The sequence below is a fragment of the Apodemus sylvaticus genome, chromosome 20 (genome assembly GCF_947179515.1).
Source record: "Apodemus sylvaticus chromosome 20, mApoSyl1.1, whole genome shotgun sequence".
NCBI classification, from domain to species: Eukaryota; Metazoa; Chordata; class Mammalia; order Rodentia; family Muridae; genus Apodemus; species Apodemus sylvaticus.
Window position 1 is genome coordinate 3,990,153 of NC_067491.1, and position 16,600 is coordinate 4,006,752.

The 16,600-nt window shown below is 39.5% G+C and overlaps 1 pseudogene; it reads left to right on the plus strand.

Annotated features, from left to right (window-relative positions):
- Window positions 1-1,753: 1,753 nt before the first annotated feature.
- LOC127671286 (RNA polymerase II-associated protein 3-like) lies at window positions 1,754-16,136 on the plus strand (annotated as a pseudogene).
- The last annotated feature ends 464 nt before the right edge of the window (window positions 16,137-16,600 follow it).

Sequence of the window (16,600 nt, forward strand, 5' to 3'; positions counted from 1 at the left end):
AAGGGGATATACAAAGCCCCTTCAACAATTATACAGAAAACTCTATATACAGTCATAATTTCTATACATGTAGGGTACCTTTGAACTATAGATTTATGTAACAATATTTTAATAATATCTTCATTTCCAATATGAAACAAGTTTTCTGACTTCACATGTTATATGCTTTCTAGACTGAATATATAACATTTGATTTCAATTCTAATACTACTTTAAAACTTCTTTAGTTTATTGGTAGAAACACAAACATATTTGCTAAACCTACATGCTGTCACGGTTATTTTTAACCTTATGTGTTGTTTTTATAATTTTTTGCTATGCGCCCAGCCTTTAGTGGCTGAGCCAGCTCTCCAGCCAGTGTGGATTGTTTTTAAATGGCCAAGGAAGTAAATGTGTTTGCAAATACCAAAAGTGAGACCAGATTTTCTTTTATTATAAAAACAAATAAAGCTGGGTGATGGTACTACAAGCATTTAATCCCAGCACTCAGGTGGCAAAAAGAGGACAATCTCTATGAGTTCCAGGCCAGCCTGGCCTACAGAACTAGTTCTAGGACACCCAGGCTTACACAAAGAGACTCTGTCTCGAACAATCAAACAAAATAAAACAAGCCAAAAACAAATAAGTTGGGCTGGAGAGGTGGCTCAGTGGTTAAGACTGCTCTTCCAGAGGTCCTGAGTTCAATTCCCAGAAACCACATGGTGACTCACAACCATCTGTAATGGGATCCAATGCACTCTTCTGATGTGTGTGAAGAAAGCTACAGTGTATTCACTACATTAAATAAATAAATACAGAAATACATAAATATTAAAAATATAAATAAAAATAAATTTTGATTTGTGACAATTAAAACATGGACCAGGAAAAATAACTAAACAGAGCCAGGTATCAATAACTATTTTCTATGAATTCAGAAACACGTGTTATTTTAACATTTTTTTACTTAGTTTATTTGTGACTTGATATCTAAACTTTCTTGAGGACATAAGGAATTCATACAATTTTTTTTATCTCAGAGTATAATAGGGCCATCCTCCTCAAAGAATTATCAGAATAAAATTATCTATAGGATTGACTTTCTCAATTGGAATACCCAAAACATAATCCACACATCAAATGAGGTACAAGAACGGAGGAGTGGCCCCTGGTTCTGGAAAGACTCACTGTAGCAGTATAGGGCAAAACCAGAACAGGGAAGTGGGAAGGGGTGGATGGGAGAAAAGGGGGAGGAAAGGGGGCTTATGTGACTTTCGGGGAGTGGGGGGCCAGAAAGGGGGAAATCATTTGAAATGTAAATAAAAATATATCAAATAATAAAAAAAAAAGGATTGACATTCTCAAACCACAGAGCTCTACACTGTATGCTATAAGACTTCTGTCTGTCAGTCCTGTTCTCTCCTGATATTTAACAGACAACACAGAGGTATCAATGTTGCTGTACTAGTTCCTGTGCTGTGCAGTACAGCAAGTCATAAGAACTAAAGCTGATGATGGTATTATTCACCTTCCTACTTTAGTCTTCTGAGTCTCCATGTTTTTTTCTCTATAGGAATATACATCTTTTCCATCAATATGTCATCAAAACCAACAGAAAACTGTTACATTGTTTACATAATAGTTAAAAAATACTAAAATGTAAAATTAACATATGAAAATATTCAAATAATAATTTGGGAATCCTTCCTTTTTCCAGTAAATCAAACCTTTCAGTGATAAAGATGCATTTGTTCACAAATATGAAACACGCTATATGGAATATATGGTAATATCACTCAGATATAAAACCCTACAGTAGTCAGCCATGACTTAAATTCCATGCCACTTAAAAACATAAAAATAAACATACTTGTAATATTCTTTAGAAAACAGTTTTGACATTTGCTCTTGCCTCTGTATATTGCACTGAAGCCTGCCATGCTAAAAGGTACATGGAGAATGTACCCTTCTAAGTTTGTTAACAGCCTCACTTAGAAATGAAAATAAATGTATCTTTAATCATTTTTATCATTCCACAGGAACTGGGTGTGCTATAAATATACTATAGTCATCTTTGGATTCTTTTTTTTTAATTCTTTAAGAAAATGAAGCAACTGGTGTTTTTTTTTAAGACAAAGAAAGTGAATTGAAGGTCTTTAGATAAGATAAAATTAAAAACTGCACAAACATAAATATAACTTTACCTTTTCTGGACCGTCTATAAATCCCTGACACACTCAACTAAAGACAAGAAGGGTGCAACCAGAAGTTCAAGACATGGATGAGGTGACATCATGACTCATCTTTCTTGAAAACCACACAATATAGAGAGACAGAGATGAAAAGTGTACCAATCAACTGATAACATCCAACCTGGCTTCCCTTTGGTCAAGCAATTTTCTTAATGAGTGCATGGACTCAGTCTATGCACAGGAGATAATTTATTCTCAATTCATTTGGGATTAGTTAAACCCAGGACTAAACTGCCCTACCATGTTCTCCTCTTTGGCAGTCTTACTGATATTTTATAATTAATAAGTTCTGCAAGTACAGAAAAAGAATTGAGAACTAAAGGAACATTGCATCGATATCTCCAAAAGTTAGGATTGTATCTTGTTCTTGTTTTTTATTTTATAATTTCAAGACTGATACTTGCTCCATCATGTGAGATACAGAGCCACAGAGACCTATCCTTGCCCTACCCTAACAGCTACACATTTTCTTCAAATCTTTTGTTTAATGTAAAGAAGATACTATATATTACACCAAACTGTTTATATGTATTACATAATGACACATTCAGATATTTTATTGTTTTTTATGTACTTTATTGTATTTTATACAGTATACAAATACAGACATGATGAGATTTTATTACACAAAAATGTTCCACAGATTTCCTAACCCAGAATGCTGGAACTCAATCTACCTCAAGACAAAGCTATACCACCTTAGGGCATATAGCCAAAAGAGGCTCCATCATAACACAAGGAGACTTGTTCATCCATGTTCACAGCAGCTTTATTCATAATAGCCAGAAACCAGAACAACCTAGACATCTCTCAACTGAAGAATGGATAAAGAAATTTTGGGTACATTTACACAATGTATTATTATTCACCTGCTTTAAAAAAAATGGCATCATGATATTTGTAGGCAAGTAATTGGAACTAGAAGATAATTATCCTGAGTGTGGTAACCCAGACCCAGAATATGGTATGTACTCATAAGTGGATATTAACTGTTAAGTAAATGATAATCAAGCTGCAATCCATAGACTCAGAGAAGTTATGTAAAAAGGGGGGCTCTAGTAGTAGGATGTATGGATCTCTTTGGGAAGAGGAAATAGAATAAATTTTGTGGGTAGACTGGTGGTGAGTGAGGACAGAAGCAGGAAGGATCAGGTTGGGGAAGGAGTTAAGGGAGAGAGTTCAGGGAAAGGCAACTGAAACTGGGGTCATTTGGGGGGAGGCAGGCATGGAAACCTACCATAGTCAAAACTTCTTGAAATCTATGAGGATGGCCATAGTGAAAACTCCTTGGATATGAAGTAATGGAAGATATGGAGTCTGAAATGGTCATCTTTTGTTGCCAAGCAAGGCTTCAGTGATGGCAGCAGGTTGCATTCAGTTGAGCTATTGACCAAGGAGGACCCATGGAGTTTCCTAAACAACCCAGGATGATACTAGGAAAAAGAGCTACTCTCTGCAAAACTGAGGCCCCATTGCTAAGAACTTCCACACAACTCATTGGAGAGGTCAGACTGGTGACTACATGGAACCTTCACCCTGACATTCTAGTCTCTTTGGCAGAAGGCTATGGAACAAGAAACCAGGACACCAACCCAGTCACAAATCTCTTGACCAACAATATGTCCTGACTGCAAAAATTGCTGGAGCAATGGTGTCACAGAACCTTTCAGAGTGGCCAACCTATGTTGGGTTTAACTTGAAGTCCACACTACAAGGAGATGGGGTGCACGTCCTATGCTATCTGGATGGTCAGAAACGAGAGAGTAGATAACCCAGAGAACTAGTCAGGCAAAAAAAAAAAAAATCAATGAAATTATTCCTAGTGATATTCTGCTATACTCATAGGTTGGTCCTTGTCCAGTTGTCATCAGAAAGGCTGTCACCAGTGCAGCAGAGGGAACCTGGTGCAGACACCCACAGCCAGACATTATGTGGAGAGTCTAAATGGGGGGGGGAGGGTCTCCATTAGGTTCCTCCCCTCGGACATCAGGGAATTCTACAGAAGAAGGAGTCAGAGAGGATGGACACCATGAAAATGTGTCCAACTTAATCAACTAAACAGGGTTCATATGGGCTCACCAAAACTGAAAAGGTAATCATGAGCCTGCAAGAGTTTGAACCAACTCCTCTGCATATATGTTATGGCTGTTAGCTTAGTAGTTTTGTGAAACTCCTAATAGTAGAAATGAGTGTCCCTCTGACTCTTCTGGCTACTCTTGGGACTCTTTTCCTCCTATTGGGTATTGGGTTGCCTTGTGCAGCCTCAATCTGAGGTCTTTTGCCTTATCTAATTGTATCTTTGATGTACTCCTCCTCTTCTTCCTCCTCTTCCTCTCTCTCTCTCTCTCTCTCTCTCTCTCTCTCTCTCTCTCTCTCTCTCTCTCTCTCTCTCCATAATTGGAACTCCCTCTGTAGACCAGGCTCCCTCTGTAGACCAAGCAGAGATCTGCTTGCCTTCCGGCTGTCTCCACCTTTCTTTATACGCATGCCCCATCATGCCCAGTTGTGGGGCTGAGACTAAACCCAGGTTTTGTGTTTGCTAGACAGGCACTCCAAAATAAGCTACATTCCTGTGTCTGATTTCTCTCACTTCCTCTGAATCAATCAAATGTAGGGCCTCATGCAAGAGCTGTATGTCAAGCCTGTGTTAGTTTTTGTTGTTGTTGTTTCTTTGTTTTGGGGTTTTTGTTTTGTTTTGTTTTTCCTTTTTGGTGGGAGTTGTAGTTTCCTTTTCTCTTCTGGTTTGAGATAAGATCCTATTATATACAGCTGTGGCTGGCCTGGAACTTGTTATGTAGACCAGTGACCTTGAACTCAAAGATCTTGCCTCTGCCTCCTGAGTGCTGGGATTAAAAGTGTGCTTTCAGCTCCTTTGTCGAAGATCAAGTGATCATAGGTGTGTTGGTTCATTTCTGGGTCTTCAATCCTATTCCATTGATCCGCTTGCCTGACATTGTACCAATACCATGCAGTTTTTATCACTATTGCTCTGTAGTAAAGTTTAAAGTTTGGGATACTGAATCCCCCTGAAGTTCTTTTACTGTTGAGAATAGTTTTAGCTATCCTGGGTTTTTTGTTATTCCAGATGAATTTGAGAATTGCTTTTTCCAGCTCTATGAAGAACAGGGTTGGGATTTTTATCGGGATAGCATTGAATCTGTAGATTGCCTTTGGCAAGATAGCCATTTTAGCTATATTAATCCTGCCAATCCATAAGCATGGAAGTTTTTTCCATTTTCTGAGATCTTCTTCGATTTCCTTCTTCAGAGATCTGAAGTTCTTGTCATACAGGTCTTTCACTTGTTTGGTTAGAGTCACCCCAAGATACTTTATGCTGTTTGTAGCTATTGTGAAGGGAGTCATTTCCCTAATTTCTTTCTCAGTCTGCTTATCCTTTGAATATATAAAGGCTACTGATTTGCTTGCATTGATTTTGTAGCCAGCCACTTTGCTGAAGTTGTTTATCAGCTGTAGGAGTTCTCTAGTAGAGTGTTTAGGGTCACTTAAGTATACTATCATATCATCTGCAAATAGTGATAGTTTGACTCTTCCTTTCCAATTTGTATCCCTTTAAGCTGAACGCATCCAGTGGAAAAAAGATAGTCTTTTCAACAAATGGTGCTGGTTCAATTGGAGGTCAGCATGCAGAAGAATGCAAATCGATCCATTCTTATCTCCTTGTACTAAGCTCAACTCCAAATGGATCACGGACCTTCACATAAAACCTGACACACTGAAACTAATAGAAAAGAAACTGGGGAAGACCCTTGAGGACATGGATACAGGGGAAAAGTACCTGAATAGAACACCAATAGCTTACGCTCTAAGATCAAGAATTGACAAATGGGACCTCATAAAACTACAAAGTTTCTGTAAAGCAAAGGACACCATCAAAAGGACAAAACGTCAACCAACAGATTGGGAAAGGATCTTCACCAACCCTAAATCTGACAGAGGGCTAATATCTAATATATATAAAGAACTCAAGAAAGTAGAACCCAGAGAACCAAATAACCCCATTAAAAAGTGGGGTACGGAGCTAAACAAAGAATTTTCACATGAAGAACTTCGGAGAGCTGAGAAACACCTTAAGAAATGTTCAACATCATTAATCATTAGGGAAATGCAAATCAAAACAACCCTGAGATTTCACCTCACACCAGTCAGAATGGCTAAGGTCAAAAACTCAGGAGACAGCAGGTTTTGGCAAGGATGGAGAAAGAGGAACACTCCTCCACTGCTGGTGGGATTGCAAGATGGTGCAACCACTTTGGAAATCAGTCTGGCAGTTCCTCAGAAAACTGGGCATGACACTTCCTGAGGACCCTGTTATACCACTCTTGGGCATATACCCAGAGGATTCTTCAGTATGCAATAAGGACACATGCTCCACTATGTTCATAGCAGCCCTATTTGTAGTAGCCAGAAGCTGGAAAGAACCCAGGTGTCCTTCAACAGAGGAATGGATACCAAAAAAATGTGGTGTATTTACAAAATGGAGTACTATTCAGCCATTAGAAACAATGAATTCATGAAATTCTTAGACAAATGGATGGAGCTGGAGAACATCATACTAAGTGAGGTAACCCAGTCTCAAAAGATCAATCATGGTATGCACTCACTGATAAGTGGATATTAGCCTAGAAACTTTGAATACCCAAGACATAATCCACATATTAAATGATGTCCAAAAAGAATGGAGGAGTGGCCCCTGGTTCTGGAAAGACTCAGTGCAAGAGTATAGGGGAATACCAGAACAGGGAAGCGGGAAGGGGTAAATGGAGGAAAGGGGGAGGGAAGACGGCTTATGGGACTTGCAGGGAGTGGGGACCCAGAAAAGGGGAAATCATTTGAAATGCAAATAAAAAATATATCAATTAAAAAAAAGCAAAAAAAAAAAAAGTGTGCATGTGTCATTATGCCTGACTCTGCCTATAGTCTTGAAATCCCACCAGGAAAAAAACCAGAACTTGCCTGGTGTGATAGCACACATCTTTAATCCCAGCACTCAAGAAGCAAAGGAAAAACCCCACTGAAGATCAGCAGTGGCAGAAGGCAGAGGGCCATCACAGAGAAAGACTTGGGCAATGAATTTTTCAAAGAGGAGAAATATGAACAAGCAACTGAATGCTACAGCAGAGGGACAGCAGCGGACAGCACCAACGCCCTACTCCCAGCTAACAGAACAATGGCCGGTCTCAAGATTCAGAAGTATGAAGAAGCTTAAAGAGACCGCACACAAGCTATCTTACTAGATGACTCATATTCAAAAGCATTTGCGAGAAGAGGAACCACAAAAAAGTTTTTGGGAAAGATCAGTGAGGCCAAGCAAGATTTTGAAACTGTTTTACTTCTGGAACCTGGAAATAAACAAGCAGTGACTGGGCTTTCCAGAATTAAAAAGGAATTAATTGAGAAAGGGCATTGGGATGATGTCTTTCTTGACTCCACACAGAGACACAATGCAGTGAAGCCTGTAGACAATCCTCCTCATCGTCGTGGGTCACCTAAAGCATTCAAGAAGGATTTTATTGAAGAAACCGGCAATTTGATAGAGACTGTTGATGCACTTCTGCCACTGTCCCCAAGAGTGATCAAGCAACAGCGTCTGTGGGCACTGGAAGCAAGAAGAATTCAAGCCAGGAGGCCTCTTTGCCCGCATGGGTGCTCCAAGAGCTAAAGTGTTGAAAATAGAAGCAGTCAGTGGCACTTCAGCCCCACAAGCACAGGTGGACGTGAAGCAGGATGAGCATCAGCCTGTGAGTGAGGCCTCTGTGGGGGTAGAGCAGACCCAGGTCAGTTGGCCACTGTGGTTTTGCCTCCAGTTCCTGCCAACTCCTTCCAGCTCCAGTCTGATTTCAGACAGTTGAGAAGTTCCCCAGAGATGCTGTCTCAGTATGTAAAGAAAATCGAACCATCTTTATATCCGAAGTTGTTTCAGAAAAACCAAGATCCACATGTATTCAATCAAATCAGTAAAATTTCACAAAACTTTTACATTGAGAAGGAGAAGCCAGTGCTCATCTTTGAAGTCTTAGAAAGATATTCTCACCTGAGGTTTGGCATGGCAGTGATGTTTATGTCAGGACCTGAGAGAAAGCTCACAAATGTATTATTCAATCACTTAGAAAAATCAGGGGGGGAGGCACCTTGCTCAGGTGAATCCCTCTGGCATCCGGAGGCCTCTGGCGGGAGCCTTCCAGTTGCCACGGCTGGATCAGAAGCAGCCTGGGCCACGCTCCCATCCCCAAGCAGTGCAGAGGGCCAGCGGTTCATCTGGAGGCAGGCTGCAGGGACACATCTTGCAAGGGTGAGTCCTGCAATGACAACAAGACCAACTAACACCAGTGAGATCTAGATGGCAAAAGACAAATGTAGGAACGTTACTAACAGAAATCAAGGCAATATGGCAGCATCTGAACCCAATTCTCCTTTAATAGTAAGTCCTGGATACCCCAACACACCAGAAAAGCAAGACTTGGATGTAAAATCACTGGTTGTGATGATGTTACAAGAACACATGAAGGACATAAATAAATCTCTTAAAGAATTTCAGGAAAAAAATGATCAAAAGCTAGAAGACCTTACAAGGGAAACACAAAAGGCACTTAAAGAAATTCAGGAGAATATGGGTCAAACGATAGTAGCCAATAAGGAGGAAATGCAAAAATCACTTTAAAAAGTACAAGAGAAATTTGATCAACAGACAGAAGTCATGAAAGAAGAAACACAAAAATCTCTCAAAGAGGGCTAGAGAGATGGCTCAGTGGTTAAGAGCACTAACTGCTCTTCTGAAGGTCCTGAGTTCAAATCCCAGCAACCACATGGTGGCTAACAACCATTCGTAATGAGATCTGACACCCTCTTCTGATGTGTCTGAAAACAGCTTCAGTGTACTTACATATAATAATAAATAAATCTTTAAAAAAAAAATCTCTCAAAGAATTACAGGAAAACACAAACAAGCAAGTGAAGGAACTGAGCAAAAACATCCAGGATCTAAAAACAGAAGTAGAAACAACTAAGAAATCACAAAGAGAGACAACGTTGGAGATAGAAAACCTTGGGAAGAAATCATGGACCATAGATGCAAATATCAACAACAGAATACAAGAGATAGAAGAAAGAATCTCAGATGCCAAAGATACCATAGAAACCATGGACTCAATGGTCAAAGAAAATGCAAAATGCAAAAATCTTGTAACCCAAAACATCCAGGAAATCCAGGACACATTGAGAAGGCCAAACCTAGAGATTATAGGCATAGATGAAAACAAAGATTTACAACTTAAAGGGCCAGCAAATATCTTCAATAAAATTATGGAAGAAAACTTCCCTAATCTAAAGAGAGAGATGCCCATGAACATACAAGAAGCCTACAGAACTCCAAACAGACTGGACCAGAACAGAAATACCTCCTGTCACATCATAATCAAAACTCCAAAAGTACTAAAGAAAGAAAGAATATTAAAGGCAGTAAGAGAAAGAGGCCAAGTAACATATAAAGGAAGACCTATCAGAATCACACCAGACTTCTCACCTGAGACTATGAAAGCTAGAAGATCCTGGGAAGATCTCATGCAGACTCTAAAAGAACACAAATGTCAGCCAAAACTTCTATGCCCGGCAAAACTCTCAATCACCATAGATGGGGAAACCAAGATATTCCACGACAAAACCAAGTTCACCCAATATCTTACCACAAACCCAGCCCTACAAAGAATAATAGGAAGAAAACACCAATACAAGGAGGGAAACTTCACCCTGGAAAATGCAAGGGGTTTGTTTCATCAAAACCAAAAGAAGATAACAAATCAAATATAAAAGATAACATCAAAAATGACAGGAAGTAATAATCACTATTCATTAATATCTCTTAATATCAGTGGACTCAATTCCCCAATAAAAAGACATAGACTAACAGACTGGATACGTAAAAAGGATCCCACATTTTGCTGCATACAGGAAAAACACCTCAGGGTCAAAGACAAACACTACCTTAGAGTAAAAGGCTGGAAGACAATTTTAGAAGCAAATGGTCTCAGGAAACAAACCGGAGTAGCCATTCTAATATCAAATAAAATTGACTTTCAACCTAAAGTCATCAAAAGAGACACTGAGGGACACTTCTTGGTGGTCAAAGGAAAAACAGACCAAGAAGAACTCTCAATCCTGAACATCTATGCTCCAAATGCAAAGGCACCTTCATTCATAAAAGAAACTTTACTAAAGCTCAAAGCACACATTGCACCTAACACAATAATTGTGGGTTACTTCAACACTGCACTTTCCTCAATAGACCGATCAGGAAAACAGAAACTAAACAGGGACACAGTGAAACTAATTGAAGCTTTGGGCCAATTAGATTTAACAGATATATATAGAACATTTCACCCTAAAGCAAAAGAATATACCTTTTTTCTCAGCACCTCATGGTACCTTCTCCAAAATCGACCATATAATTGGTCACAAGACAGACCTCAACAAATATAAAAAGATCTAACTAATCCCATGCCTCCTATCAGATCACTATGGAATAAAAGTGGTCTTCAATAGCAACAAAAACAATGGAAAGCCCACATACACATGGAAACTGAACAACACTCTACTCAATGATACCTTGGTCAAGGAAGAAATAAAGAAAGATATCAAAGACTTTTTATAATTTAATGAAAATGAAGACACAACATACCCAAATCTATGGGACACAATGAAAGCAGTGCTAAGAGAAAAACTCATAGCCCTGAGTGCCTCCAAAAAGAAAATGGAGAGAGCATACACTAGCAGCTTAATGACACACCTGAAAGCCCTGGAGCAAAAAGAAGGAGGAGTAGAAGGTGGGAAATCATCAAACTCAGGGCTGAAATCAATCAAATAGAAACTAAGAGAACCATACAAAGAATCAATGAATCCAGGAGCTGGTTCTTTGAGAAAATCAACAAGATAGATAAACCCTTAGCCTGACTAACCAAAGGGCACAGAGACAGTATCCAGATTAACAAAATTAGAAATGAAAAGGGAGATATTACAACAGAAACTGAGGAAATTCAAAAAATCATCAGATCTTACTACCAAAGCCTAAACTCAACACAACTGGAGAATCTGGAGGAAATGGACAATTTCCTAGACAGATGCCAAACACCAAAATTAAATCAGGATCAAATAGATCATTTAAACAGTCCCATAACCCCTAAAGAAATAAGAGGGGTCATAGAAAGTCTCTCAAGCAAAAAAAGCATGGGACCAGATGGCTTCAGTGCAGAATTCTATCAGACCTTCAAAGAAGACCTAACACCAATACTCTTCAAACTATTCCACAAAATAGAAACAGAAGGAACACTACCCAACTCGTTCTACGAAGCCACAGTTATACTGATACCAAAACCACACAAAGATCCAACAAAGAAAGAGAACTTCAGGCCAATTTCCCTTATGAATATCAATGCAAAAATACTCAATAAAATTCTTGCCAACCGTATCCAAGAACACATCAAAATGATCATCCACCACGATCAAGTGGGCTTCATCCCAGGGATGCAGGGATGGTCTAATATACAGAAATCCATCAATACAATCCACTACATAAACAAACTCAAAGAAAAAATCCATATGATCATTTCATTAGATGCTGAAAAGGCAGTTGACAAAATTCAGCATCCTTTCATGCTAAAAGTCTTGGAAAGAACAGAAATTCAAGGCCCATACCTAAACATAATTAAAGCAATATACAGCAAACCGGTAGCCAACATCAAACTAAATGGAGAGAAACTTGAAGCAATCCCACTAAAATTGGGGACTAGACAAGGCTGTCCCCTCCCTCCATATCTTTTCAAAATAGTACTTGAAGTCCTAGCTAGAGCAATTAAACAACATAAGGAGGTCAAAGGTATACAAATTGGTAAGGAAGAAGTAAAATTATCACTATTTGCAGATGACATGATAGTATACTTAAGTGACCCAAAAACCTCCACCAGACAACTCCTACAGCTGATAAACAACTTCAGCAAAGTGGCAGGTTATAAAATCAACTCAAGCAAATCAGTTGCCTTCCTATACTCAAAGGATAAGCAGACTGAGAAAGAAGTTAGGGAAATGACACCCTTCACAATAGCCACAAACAATATAAAGTATCTTGGTGTTACTCTAACAAAACAAGTGAAAGATCTTTACGACAAGAACTTCAGGTCTCTGAAGAAGGAAATCGAAGAAGACCTCAGAAAATGGAAAAATCTGCCATGCTCCTGGATTGGCAGGATTAATATAGTTAAAATGGCCATTTTGCCAAAAACAATCTACAGATTCAATGCAATCCCCATCAAAATCCCAACTCAGTTCTTCACAGAATTGGAAAAAGTAATTCTCAAATTTATCTGGAATAACAAAAAACCCAGGATAGCTAAAACTATTCTCCACAGTAAAAGAACTTCTGGGGGAATTACTATCCCAGACCTAAAGCAATACTCCAGAGCAATAGTGTTAAAAACTGCATGGTATTGGCACAGTGACAGACAAGTGAACCAATGGAATAGGATTGAAGACCCAGAAATGAATCCACACACCTATGGTCACTTGATCTTCGACAAAGGAGCTGAAAGCATCCAGTGGAAAAAAAGATAGCCTTTTCAACAAATGGTGCTGGCTCAACTGGAGGTCAGCATGCAGGAGAATGTGAATTGATCCATTCTTATCTCCTTGTACTAAGCTCAGCTCCAAGTGGATCAAGGACCTCCACATAAAACCAGACGCACTGAAACTAATAGAAAAGAAACTGGGGAAGACCCTTGAGGACATCAGTACAGGGGAAAAGTTCCTGAACAGAATACCAATAGCATATGCTCTAAGATCAAGAATTGACAAATGGGACCTCATAAAATTACAAAGTTTCTGTAAGGGAAAGGACACCGTCAAAAGGACAAAATGGCAACCAACAAATTGGGAAAAGTCTTCACCAACCCTACATCCGATAGAGGGCTAATATGCAATATATACAAAGAACTCAAGAAGTTAGACCCCAGGGAACCAAATAACCCTATTTAAAAAATGGGGTACAGACCTAAACAAAGAATTTTCGCCTAAAGAAATTCAGATGGCTGAGAAGCACCTTAAGAAATGCTCAACATCATTAGCCATTAGGGAAATGCAGATCAAAACAACCCTGAGATTTCACCTCACACCAGTCAGAATGGCTAAGGTTAAAAACTCAGGAGACAGCAGGTGTTGGCGAGGATATGGAGAAGGAGGAACACTCCTTCACTGCTGGTGGGATTGTAAGATGGTACAACCACTCTGGAAATCAGTCTGGCGGTTCCTCAGAAAACTGGGCATGACACTTCCGGAGGAACCTGCTATACCTCTCCTGGGCATATACCCAGAGCATTCTCCAGCATGCAATAAGGACACATGCTCCACTAAGTTCATAGCAGCCTTACGTATAATAGCCAGAAGCTAGAAAGAACCCATATATCCCTCAATAGAGGAATGGATACAGAAAATGTGGTATATATACACAATGGAGTACTATTCAGCAATTAAAAACAATGAATTCATGAATTTTTAGGCAAATTGATGGAAATGGAAAATATCATCCTAAGCGAGATAAAGCAATCACAAAAGAATACACATGGAATGCAATCATTGATAAGTGGATATTAATTAGTCCTGAAGCTCTGAATACTGAAGATACAATTAGCATATCAAATGATTCCCATGAAGAAGGAAGAAGAGGGCCCTAATCCTGGAAAGGCTTGATCCAGCATAGTAGAGGAGTACCAGGACAGAGAAAAGGGAGGGGGAAAGACAGGAGAATGGATGGAGAGAAGAGGACTTATGGAACATATGGGGGTGGGGACTGGGAAAGGGGAAGGCTTCTAGAATGTAAACAAAGAATATAGAAAATAAATAAAAAAATTTTTTTTAAAAAAAGGAAAAATCAGAATTGAAGGAGGATTCTGATGAGGAACTCAAGAAAAGATACAGCAGCTGACCTCCATGATTGGACTGCTTCATTGTACATTATTTTCCTTACTGAAATCAAGTGTTTGACTTTTTACAAAAGTGAAACTTTACCCGAGAGGAGTTTCCTCTCTCTGGATGGCAATTAATTCACTGTAAGTGTTCTGTAGCCTAACTAGTGAGAAATGCTTCAAATAAACCAAGTTTTTATGAGGAACAAAAAGTATGTATGGGTTAATGCAGTGGGGTAGAAAAGTCTAAATGAAGATGAAAAGAGGTATACCAAAAATTAGGATTTGGGAGAGAGTCAGCCAAAACTCAGGATAGATGAAAAACTGCACACTTCTGTATAAGCTAATAAAAAAAATCCTAATTTTTATTTCAAATGGAGATATCTTGCTCCTCCCAGAGGCTATAGATTGGGAGGTAGGGTATTCCAGTGCCAGCTGCCTACTTCCCTATGAGCTGTTGCCTATAGAGTCCTTATAGCTGCTTATATTATGAATGCTAATTATGTTCCCAAAAAATTGTTTGCACAAGAGGATCTGCACGTAGCTTCTGGGAACCTACTCCTGATTGGTTCTGGTGAGTACATAAAGATGCCAGCAGCCAATAGCTGGGGAGGACAGACAGAGGTAGGATTTTAAAGTTTCCTGAGCTTAGGACCAGAGGACAGAAAGAAGAAATCCAACATGCCAGGAGAGTGTGGAGAGGGGGGAAACATGGGGTAGCGAAGCAAGGAGAGTGCCCTGGGCTCTGGGCCAAGAATCATGGCCTGGACTAATTGGAGGTAAGAGCAGCCAAGATGGAACATAGAATTTAGAAAGTGGTGACTCAGAATTATCAGTGGGAAGTAGATTCCAGTGGCACAGAAGCTAGGCAGTCGCCCAGCTATTGTGCTGCTTAAGGTATATTAAAATATAAAGGCTGTGCGGTGTGTGTGTGTGTGTGTGTGTGTGTGTGTGTGTGTGTGGTGTGTGTGTGTGTGTGTGTGTTTCATTTGGGATCCTAGACAATTGAGGTGAGTATTGAACCCCGAGATGGGATTTAATAATTATTTTAATTAATTCAACAGAGTCCTCTAGAGGCTCCCAAAACAGTAAAGTCTGCTGCTATAGCTCTTGATACCACACGCTTTGCAAACGGCATGCAGAGAAATCAAGCTGGAACCAAACTAATCCTCCATTTTGGCTAGTGTTCATAGTCCTCCTAGTCAGACTTCTGGGAAGAAAAATTCATCAACAGCCTTTCTAGACTATAAACCCAAAACGCAACTATTCTGTGAGATGGGCAAGATGTTCCCACAGCTGCAATACTGCTGTGACTGTTTTTAAGGTAATCAACTATTTTCTAATTCTAGCTGAGATGCTGTGGTAGGGGATACATACTTAATCAACAAAAGCTTACAGTTAAGGTGTCACAACTCCTAGGAGGGATTTGCTACTGATGTTTTACTAAATGCGCATATGACCAAGCTGTCTTCTAAGTGTGTAATTTTATACTCTTATCCTTGATTACAGAAGCTTCTTTTTGAGGTGAGTGGTGGGTAATACAAAGATTTACAATTAAACAGAGTGCTAAAAATAAATGATTTTTGAGTCCTTAAGAGTAAATAGTATGGATCTAGAGAGATGGCTCAGTGGTTAAAAGCACCAGCTGTTCTTCCAAATGTCCTGAGTTCAAATCCCAGCAATCACATGGTAAGTCTCACAACCATCTGTAAGGAGATCTGATGCCCTCTTCTGGAGTGTCTGAAGACAGCTACAGTGTACTTACATATAATAAATAAATAAATATAAAAAAGAAAAAGAAAAAAGAGTAAATAGTACACATGTATTACCTCCTACACAGGGAACAACACAGAAGAAGGGACAGAAAGACTGTAGCAGCTGTAACATGAAAGGAATTCTGTGGAGCGCGGTCTTCTGGTTCCGGCATGACTGTTGTGCATGAACACAGAGCAGTGGCAGCTGGTTTTGTATGTCAACTTGACACAGGCTGGAGTTATCACAGAGAATGTAGCTTCAGTTGGGGAAGTGCCTCCATGAGATCCAGCTGTGGAGCATCTTCTCAATTAGTGATCAAGTGGGGAGGGCCCCTTGTGAGTGGTACTACCTCTGGGCTGGTATTCTTGGTTTCTATAAGAGAGCAGGCTAAGGCACAAATAGCATAACAAATGACTCCCATGAAGAAGTATGGAGAGGGTCCTGATCCTGGAAAGGACTGACCTAGCGTTGGAGGGGAGTATCAGGACAGAGAAAAAGGAGAGAGGTGATTGGAGAATGGGTGGAGAGAAGAAGGTTTATGGGACATATGGGGATGGGGGATCTGGGAAAGGGGAAATCATTTGGAATGTAAACAAAGAATATAGAAAATAAAAATATTTAAAAAAAAGAAAAATGCAAATTCAGAACAAA